This window comes from Pantherophis guttatus, chromosome 7 (genome assembly GCF_059756535.1).
Source record: "Pantherophis guttatus breed Tessera chromosome 7, ASM5975653v1, whole genome shotgun sequence".
Lineage (NCBI taxonomy): Eukaryota > Metazoa > Chordata > Lepidosauria > Squamata > Colubridae > Pantherophis > Pantherophis guttatus.
In genome coordinates, this window is record NC_142069.1 from 39,103,983 (window position 1) to 39,114,920 (window position 10,938).

The 10,938-nt window shown below is 36.0% G+C and overlaps 1 long non-coding RNA gene across 1 annotated transcript; it reads left to right on the forward strand.

Annotated features, from left to right (window-relative positions):
- The first annotated feature begins 6,886 nt into the window (after positions 1–6,886).
- On the forward strand, positions 6,887–9,888 carry LOC148112814 (uncharacterized). Its single transcript, XR_015728800.1, has 2 exons — positions 6,887–7,356; positions 9,151–9,888. It is a non-coding gene; the product is annotated as an uncharacterized LOC148112814 (long non-coding RNA).
- The last annotated feature ends 1,050 nt before the right edge of the window (positions 9,889–10,938 follow it).

The following is a 10,938-nucleotide window of genomic DNA, read 5'->3' on the forward strand; positions in this document are numbered from 1 at the left end:
ACTGTCTGAACCTTATCTCTAAGCTACTGCGCATGTCCACATTCTTTCACTTTCTTCTAACTTTCTTTGTTCGCCTGCCAAGAGGTAAGGCAGGAACGCTGCCAAGATGTAATTAAAAGCTAGTAAGACTGTTTTTACTTCTTTATAATAAAATGTGTTTTATTAGAATGTACCTCGGGTTTTATTTTCTTTAAAAGTATACTCCAAGAAAAGCCACGGTCCATCTCTAATTAGGTGCAATTACCCCAAAGCGGAATGGGATTAATTGCCACCCTGACACTGACACCCACCATGAAGATGTGGCACGACCACAAACGCGAAGCCAAACAACAGCAACGCAGCTCACTAGCTCAAATCCCCCTGCAACTCAGACTAACCCGAGCACAACCAAGCCCCCACCCAAACAGAACACACACCCATCCAATCAGAGCACAGCCAAGCCCCCAACCAATCAGAGCATAGCCAAGCCCCCAACCAATCAGAACACACCTCCACCCAATCAGAACACAGCCAAGCTCCCACCCAATCAGTTCACACCCCCACTGGCAGTTAAAAGGAAGAAACAGCTGCGATCACACATTGCTCCTAGAAGCACAAAGCTGAAAACACCAGCCTGAAGATGACGAATGAGACTTTGTCGAAACATCGCCAAGACACTTCCAATTTTACGCGGGAGAAAACCCGAATAACCAAAGACCTACATATATATATATGTATGGATCTTAGCCAAGATTTTAAACATTTTAACTAACAAACTTATAATGATGCGGGAAAACACCCGAGACTTTAACTTTTTACATACACACACACCCGTGAAAACTTAAGAAGACATATATATATGTCGAAACGTTGCTATAAGAAAAACTTTTAAAGTCACTGGTAGGATTTTAGCTGAGGTTTTAAAGGACCTTGCAGAGTGCTCTGTAAGGATTTTTAGAAGATTTTAAGCTGGGATTTTAACCAGAATTTTAAACATTTTAACCAACTTATTTACAATGACGCGGGAAAACACCCGAGATTTTAATTTTTTGCATACACACACACAAATTGTTGAATAGCACAGTGAAAGTTCCTGAGAAGGTGGCATTTTAAATAGATTCAGGATGATTCTTGTTAAGTCTTATGTTGGCACAGGTATTATTCTAATATGTTCAACACAAGATAATTTATTTTCCCTTCTAGATGTATATGCTTATATTCCAAATGGTTCTGAGGTTATTACAGCTCCATCATTTATAAAGCGTTATCCATATTCAAAATTTCAATTTGTTCAGGATATATGAACTTCATATAATCATCTATAATCTTTGCAGTTTTGTGCAGTTTTATTTGAAGCACATGTATGTCCCAAAAAGGAACATTAGAGAAAAAAGCCTTCTATGCATGTTTGCAGACCTGACCTTATTTTTATTAATAAAAAGCCAAAATGACTTATATAGATATACTCTCTATATATTATTTTCCATTGCCATAAAAACTATCTATTTACTACTGTACTTGCTTGTAATTCCTGTATATCAGGAATGCTGTATATCAGGAATGCTGAGAGAAATTGCTTCCTTAGTATCAGTTTCAGTCGGGATCTGCCCTGAAAAAATTCAAAAGAAAGGTCCTAATGGAAAGATGCCCACAAAGTGTCAATTGCCACAATTCCTCATTTAAGACATTAAAGTTTCTGGGTCACAGGAAACAACTTGTGTTTTTTCTTTCCATTCTAGAATAGCACATAGAAGGGCTGATTTTCTTACACAGTTATTCTTTTTGTAGAACTTGGGAGCTCCATTTCCAAGACATCAGCTGAAGTCAGCTATATTAAATAAACCCAAATTGTGCAATAGAAAAGAAAGTTTGAATAATATGCAATCTTTTGCAACTAGAGACATGCCAAAGAACTTTAGGATCCAAAGGTATTAACATCATAATAAAACTAGCATTAAAATTAAGAGTATAGCATAATGAATTATTAATCAACAAGTATATTAATTATTATAGGAGGCATTTTACTACAGAGAACTTATATGTTCTCATTGTGAGAAAGCTGGAGAGTCAACTATAAAGTAACAGCTTTAGAATACATTATTCCAATCTTGCTAATAATAGCAATAGCAATAACACTTAGACTTATATACCACTTTACAGAGCTTTACAGTCCTCTCTAAGCAGTTTACAGAGTCAGCATATTGCCCTCAACAATCTGGGACCTCAGAAGGATGGAAGGCTGAGTCAACCTTGAGCCCAGTGAGATTTGAACCACCAAATTGCAGGCAGCTGGCAATCAGCAGAAGTAGCTTGCAGTACTGCACTCTAACCACCATGGTTCATAATCAATAATAGTTGTTTATTATTACATATCTGACTGCTAGCCATTAGCCCTGCAAATTATTATTCTGAAAGAAGGTATATCCTTGAAATAATTATAATTACCAATAGGTTTATCCATATGAAAGATTACCAGATCTTCCATTGGGCTTCTCCTCTAATACTTTGTTTATTTAAAGGTTTCCAGGCACCAGAATGGCTTTGGGCAGCTTACATTTTAAAAGAGTGAAAACAATAAAACTTTCCTCTGATATGTATTTTGGGAATTCATGCACCAAAAAAAACCCCCAAACCCTAATTATTCACATTTGCTAACTGAAAGATTTGATAGGGAGCATTTTTTTCAGGGTTTAATAGGTCTTCTTTCAAATCAGAATGATATTTGCTTATCCTAATTAAAAAATATTGAATAGATACAACAGTTCATTGAGGCCACTAATGAGTTTGGGTCTCCTTGTCTGACCGCTCGCTTGTGTTCGCTTCCTCCCTGTCTGTCCTATATAGACACAGGGACAATCCATGCAGGGAATCCAGTAGATTACATTGGAAATATCTCCCACCTCCAAATGATCTTTACAATGCATAATCTGTCCTCGTGTGATAGCCTCTGGGCAGTGTGTGATGCCCACTTGCAGATCTCAGAAACTACATTCTACAGCTTTCAAAATGTTTTTGATGTATGACAGGGTGTGCCATGTAGTTGGTCTTTTTTTTTTTTTTTTTAATTTGATTTATATGCCGCCCTTCTCCGGAGACTCAGGGCGGCTTACAGTGCATTCAGCAATAGCCTTCATACTTTTGTATATTTATACAAAGTCAGCTTATTGCCCCCACAAACTGGGTCCTCATTTAACCTACCTTAGAAAGGATGGAAGGCTGAGTCAACCTTGAGCCTTGGAGAGATTCGAACCAGCAGTAAATTGCAGGCAGCTGTGTTAATAACAGGGTGCTTTAAACCACTGTAGTACCAAGGCTCTTGTAGCTTGTAGTCTTGTAGCTTGTTTCTTCTTGTTGAGTAGAGAAAGGAAGAAACAAGGTACAAGACCAACCACACACACACACACACACACATATATATACACACATACACTTTAATGTGACTTCATATGACTAACAATCTTGAACAAGCAAGATACAAACAAATGTATGTTTGTTTATTATGCAGGCTGTATGTGGGGGCAGGGGAATGAACCTATTCTATACCACTAAACCACTGGTGGTATTCAGCCAGTTCAATCGGATTCAGGCGAACGGATAGGAGTGGCTGTGGGAGGCTCCATTTTTGTGGGAGGCTCCATTTTCATGTCCCATTTTTGACGCTCTGCACATACACGGAAGGCTCTGAGCTCACGCACTCACATTTGCGAACCAGGAGCAAAGGTAAGTGAATATGATGTGCACTAAACACATTCTAAATAAAGTATAGGTAACAAACATATCTATTATTATCATTTAGACTGCTTTTTTCTTGCATATACCAGCTCAAGAAAATCTTGTCAGTTTGAGGCACTTTGGCAATAACTTGAAAAATATTTTGCCTAGATTACAACATACCATGACTTTCCACCTTCTCTGCCCCAGTGCCCTCCTTCCTTTCTGTTCCATGAAGCAATTGCCAATTGATTTCGTTCCTATGGGAGGGTTTTCTTGATATACTTTTATATATGCATGTAGTATATGTATCCAAGAAGAGAGAGAAATGTGAAAATTATGTACACACATTTTAATACATAATACTTTTCAGCATAGCTGAAAAGAGAGAAGTTTGCCAGTTTAAAACCCCTGTAGGAAGAAATATCCTTCTGGGTTCAGCTCCAAGTGGGGAAAAAGACACTGGAAACATGGAGACTGCTTGGAAAGATGGTTTAATGGTGGACAGGATCACATGGTTTGAGTTCCTGAACAGAAAAAGGGGCGAGATGCAGCGAGTCCCCGGGTTTTATGCTTTCTCTGGTTTTGAACGTCCTGGGGCCCAGAAAGAGTATCCTGATTGGTTGTCAGACTCCCAGGGGGTGGGGGTCTTAGCTAGCCTTGCTGGCTGATGTAATCTTCCCAGGTGCTATGTGGTGACTTTCTGTTGCTAGATGGGTCCTATTGGCAAAGATTGAGTTTCTGCCTCTGGCCCATTGACAAAGGGTGGGGGCAGGAAGATGGGAGCTGCTTCGTCTTTAAAACATGCTTCTCCATTTCTCATCCAGGGAAACATAATATTCTGCCTTTTTAATATTTCCCAAAATATTTCATTCCTCTAGGAAAGGGGTGGGTGCTAACTTCTTACACCCTGTTGGGAAACTTTTTTTAAAATTACTGTTTTTCTTTCCTACCTAGATTTTTTTTTCCTCCTGGGCTTTTTTTTATGTCTATTTTTTCCAGCCACCTGAGATACAAAGTTTTCATCCCTGCTCCCAGGTAGCTCATTTTTAAAAAAGTAAATCCCCAGAGAGAAAACTAGCTACAGAAGAAAAGAAAATAATGTCTTTTTCAAGTCTCAGGTGTTAAATCACCAGTCTTCTCTATGCTAAACAAAGAGAATAATCAAGATAAAAAATAATCATGTAAGTGTACTGGAAATATAATGCATTAGACAAGGATATACAGAATCGTAACCATTTATTGTTATAATGACATATTATGCTATATTTTTTCCTGTCGTAGTTCTCCCACTTTTTATTAGACAACTTTTTATGTGTTCTTTATTTTGTATAGCCATCACTATTAACAGAGCCTTGGTGGCGCAGCAGACTAAAGCACTGTTAAGTAACACCAGTTGCCTGAAATTACTGCAAATTCAAATCTCACCAGGCTCAAGGTTGACTCAGCCTTCCATCCCTTCGAGGTAGGTAAAATGAGGACCTGGTTTGTGGGGGCAATAAGCTGACTTTGTTTTTTTAAAAAAAGAATACCGCTGGGGGGGGAGGCGAAAGCCCTACTAAGCAGGTATATACAAAAGTATGAAGGCTATTGCTTAACGCATTGTAAGCCGCCCTGAGTCTCCGGAAAAGGGCAGCATATAAATCGAACCAATAAATAAATAAATAAATAAATCTTGTATTTTTTCCTTCTTTCTCTTTTGTTATTAAGGAATAAAATATACATTTTAAAAGTTGCTTTGCAGGTGAATTGGGGGATAATAGAGGCAATGTCATATTTCTGCCCCCTGAAATAGTTGCCTACCTATTCAGTCAGTGAAATAACTGGGCAGGGTGGGGGTGGGGGGAGAAAGCCATTTTTTTTCTATTAAAGAGTGTGATGAATTCTGACAATTGTTGCTTTTCAAAAATCCAGATCCCAATAGAAAAATGAATATTTATATATGGTGATGTAATCAACAATGTAGTAAATGCACAAATTTCACAGTGGGAGACGAGTAAAATAATTGACAAAATAGACTTGAGTGTAATACTATAATTTTTCGTTCAATTAGCTAAAGGAAGCTAACTTACATTAAACCACCCAGCGTCACTTAAGTGAGATGGGTGGTATAGAAATGTAGTAAATAAACAAACTTGCTTGATTCAGGACATGATTTTACAACAGTTACAGGAATAATTTTGACTTTTAATATAGAGTGGCAGATTTGAGCCAGTTTGGTCTAGTGGTTAAGGCGCCAGGCTAAAAACCAAGAGACTATGAATTTCAGTTCCACTTTAGGCATGAAAGCCAGCAGGGTGGCTTTGGGCCAGTCACTCTCTCTCATCCTATAATGCCAGGCTTGGGTGACAAGCTGGTTATGCAGTTCCTGTCATAACTAATGGATCAACACCCAAGTGATTTTTAAAAAAAAAAAAAAAAAAGCAGACCCTGCACGCAGGAAAACAGAAGGGGGGAAAATGGCAGGTCCTCTTGTTCTTTTCAGGATTAGTAACAGGACTGCTATTAAATATCATACTTTTATGTCTCTCATCCAATATGCTAAAGACTTTTCAAAACCACAACTATCAGCACTTAGATTCTACCAAAAGAAATATTTGAATATCTTCCAGATATCTCTAAGCAAATACCACTTGAGAAGGAATAATTGTTACTTGATGGAATAAACTCATAATGTTAGGCAAAATAGTCTGATTTTTAAATCTAAGTAGCAAAACCTGAGTGGAAAACTAGAATATCTATCAATTCAAGTCAATAACTGAATTAATTCTTTCCCAGTTAAATTTTAGGTGAATATTAGATATATGAATATTAGCAATTTCACCTATATTATTTTTACAGAATATTATATATCCAACCAATTTTATTTGCTTCTGGCCTTTTTGACAAATATGGATATAAACTGATAGAACTAAAGTATCATTTATAGCCTAGCTGTTACATGACTCACCAATGAAAACTGATCCTCCCAATGTTAATTTACTTCCTTTCTCTCTCTCACTCTTGGAGACTAATACAGAAAGCTGAAAGAATAAGCTGAAAAGCTTCCCTTACATGGAAGCTACATACTGTGAAATTTTGTCATCCCTCCTCTCCCCACTCATTTTTCATGAGCAATTACCATTCTGTTGTGTTCTCTCACAGATGGTGTTCTGGAGATATGAAAGAAAACTAAGACTATTTTTCAATCTGTCACAAAACTATCTGTAGGAATGAGTATAGACTGTTGGCTTATAGACACAAAGTCCTCTAAGGAGTACTGTCACTAAGGAATGCTTTTATCCTCAGTGTTCTAAATTAGCTGAAATAGAGGGGCTATAAATAAGGATATAGCTCTATTTTCCATACTTTCCTTTTCTGTGTGCTAGAAGCGTATGCATTACATGAGTTTTGTTTAGCAATTCTAACTGTATAAGAGCTTAATGTTGAATGGTTGATCATTCCTTATTTACCTTTTTAAAATTTTGATAATCAGCTCTCCCATTTTCCTTAGCTCCTTTACTATTCTATTTCCAAACAGGATCATATATGGTTAGTATTTGGAGGATGGACTACCAAAAATATTAGGATTATAAGGCTAAATTGCAAAGCTAATGAACATGCCAAGAAGGCAACACTAAATCAATTTTGTATTGTGTCGAAGAAGAACAGCATGGGTGTCATGAGGTCAGTACAAGACATACTCAATTTGGAAATTGTATCTTAGTATTGTATTATTTTGATGTATATGTCAACTTTTTAATTGAGCCATTTGAGTTACTAATTTTAGAAGTATTTCCGCCTTCTTTTTTTTAAAAAAAGATTCCTTACAATTGAAAAGTCTGGTTGGAAGAGTGTCCTCATTTGTATCTTTAAAGTAGAGAGTGGGGACAAATTAGAAATTCCCAAAAATGTAGATCCATAGTTTGGGGTGATGTAGGAAAAATATCTTTCCTCAGTTCAAATGATTTTTAAATTACAGTCATGTTTAAGAACATCTTTCTTCAATTTTCTTCAATGATTTTGAAATTAATTGTAAGAAAGATTCTATGGGAAAAGTTATTAATTATTAATAATTGAAAAATTAGTATATAAGGAGATATTTAACTAGACGGAACCAGAAAGAACTAAAGTTTACAATTAAAGGTGGGTGGCTTTTACCCATTAATACAATGTAGCAACATTATTTGACTATAAAAATTATCCCAAGAATATTTTGGAACAATGCATCCAGAAATTACTCTTAAAATTGTCTGCAACTATAGAAATGGCTACAGAAGAGAGACAGATTTATATGGCACAAAATAGATATTGAAGCTGATCTTAGTGTGGATTGGAAAAAATATTTTAAAATGTCAGACTACAAAAGTGATGTGGAAAAATATGCCCAAATGAATTAACAAATGAAACCAAATGTATCTTAATAATTAAACGAGACATAAAAATAATAAATCAGAAGAGCTGCCTGGAAAGTTTTCACAAAAGAGATGTGTTAACTACTGAAGAAGTTTCCAAGAGAAGACAAAAAGACAATGATTAAGACTTCAACTTCTGGGAGATTATTTGAAGGGATTAGGAGATCAATCTTTTTCAAACAAAATGGAATGAAAATAAAGTGGGTTTATTTGAGCGGGGCTAAAATATACATATAATTTTCAGTAACTATTAATGGAATTTTTTTTTAATAGCACTGAATGATGAGGCTTTAAATACTTTTTTTAACCTACGTAATTTATAATTTTTTTAAATTTTTAATTCTGTTCTTAGATTGTTTTTAAGTATGTCTCTCTTTATGGTTTTTATTTATAAATTGCCCAGAATCACTTAGGTGAGATGGATAGTATAAAATGAGAAATAAGCAAATATTTTTTAAAACAGAAGAGATGTCTATTTATATCTTGAGAAAGAGATAAATTGGAATACAAAATATATTTATTTGATTAATAAAATATATATGTCATTTTTTTCTGTACTTAGCTGTACTTAAAATATACTTTGTTTGTTAAGATGGAATAATGAGTTTTTATAATTTGTTTATTGATAAGAGATGAGTTCTGGGTAGAACAGATTTTTTTACTGAAATACTAGAGAAGATGTTAATTTACTTAAGTTTTTTTTTTTTTAATTTGATTTATATGCTGCCCTTCTCCGAAGACTCAGGGCGGCTTACAATGCGTTAAGCAATAGCCTTCATACTTTTGTATATTTTATACAAAGTCAGCTTATTGCCCCCACAATCTGGGTCCTCATTTTACCTACCTTAGAAAGGATGGAAGGCTGAGTCAACCTTGAGCCTGGTGAGATTTGAACTTGCAGTAATTGCAGGCAGCTGATGTTAATAACTGTTAATAACAGTGCTTTAGTCTGCTGCCCCACCAGGGCTCCTGGTGGCTTGTTTATATTTATTGGGGTAGAAGGGGAGGTAAATTCTTTACATATCATTTTTCTATTTCTATCTTTTTTTTTCTATTTCTATTCTAGAAGTTGCCATAAAGAAGAGGAGGGAGTCAACCTATTTTCCAAAGCACCTGAAGGAAGGACAAGAAGCAGTGGATGAAATCAAGGAGAGAAGCAACCTAGAACTAAGAAGAAATTTCCTGACTGTTAGAACAATTAATCAGTGGAACAACTAGCCTCCAGAAGTTGTGGGTGCTCCAACACTGGAAGTTGTTTGAACAAGATCTAGCGGGGACTTATCTTACTAAACTGTTGGAATGCATAATGGGTTAATTGCCCTCATGGTCTAACTGTTGCTTGTTGAAATGAACAAAATAAGAATTCAGTATATTTATTTTATTATAATTATGTCCACTTTTCAGCATATTTTATATTTATTATTTATTGGCATTGGCATACCATGTGCCCCTACCAACAAACAGGACAATGAAATCAGCAAAGACAGAAAACATTCCTGAACACTTCTCAATGATTAAGCTGGCTGGGACAGCTGAATTGATAACAGGAATAATGGCCTGCTAAATTTATTTGAAGTTGGTATTGCGCCTACTGCCTGGAATTAATGAAGAGAAAAAGAAACACAGAAATGAATAGGACCAGTTCTCAAGAATTCTGTTTACTCACAGCCCATATGGTGTGGAATAAACACTGTGGGTTTTCTGTATTAGAAGAGTGCAATTTGTTACCTTCTTTCTTAGCTAAGTCTTGATTGAAGTCTTTGTATAAGCATGAAAACTATAAATTGTTTATATTTCTATATAATTTTCTGGATTCATGTCACATCTGTGTGTGTGTGTGTGTGTGTGTGTGTGTGTGTTGTGTGTGTGCGTGTGTGTTGTGTAAAATCCTAGCAAGTACCCAGAAGTAGGCTTTGAAGCTGAACAGCCTACTGCTCTTCTCTAGATTTCTGTGGGTAATTCCATGTAATGGCTCCTGAAAAGTGCAAAGCTCCAACAGAATACTTTCAAGAGTAAATTACATGGCATCTGAGTCACTCTGCTGAGGAATGACTATACCATGGTAAAATATCAAATGTTCTTAATGCAGCAGATGGCTTTTAAAATATTCTGTCATATGAAATATCACTTTGCTTGCAGCCTTTCCTTTAACATGCATTTTAGCGTCCTATGCATATTGATAGTTTTCTAAAATGAGCTTAATGGCTTTAAAATGTCAGAGAATGTTTTTCTTTCTGAGCCTAACTTTCTCAACAAATATATTCTTAAGGTTTACATGGCATTTTTTAAAAAGAAAAATCTATATGGCGATTTACCTTACTTATACACTAGGGAAGGAAAATGTACCCCCTCAGCAGGCCTCTCCAATCCAAGTCTAATAATATCACTAATACCGTTTTTCAAAAGGTACATTTTAAATAGGGGTGGGTGGGTTCAGGGAGGGAATAATTCATTTGAACTCCTTGTTACAGTGTGTGTGTGTGGGGGGGAGTCTTGTTTTTAAAACAATAATTTAATAATTATTTTCAAACAGCAGCTTTCTTTCCCTCATTCAATGCGACACTGTGCCCAGACTTTCAGACTCATCAGCTAGATTCTATGGAAGACCCTGTTTCCAATTCCATCACTCCCCTTCTATCTGTGCCTTCACCTGTTAACACAACAGCAGCTTATTAATATCTTATTTCCACAACAATATAACTACACAAATACACTATTTATTTATTTATTTATTGGTTCGATTTATATGCCGCCCTTCTCCGGAGACTCAGGGCGGCTTACAATGCGTTAAGCAATAGCCTTCATACTTTTGTATATACCTGCTTAGTAGGGCTTTCGCCCCCCCTTAAGCAGT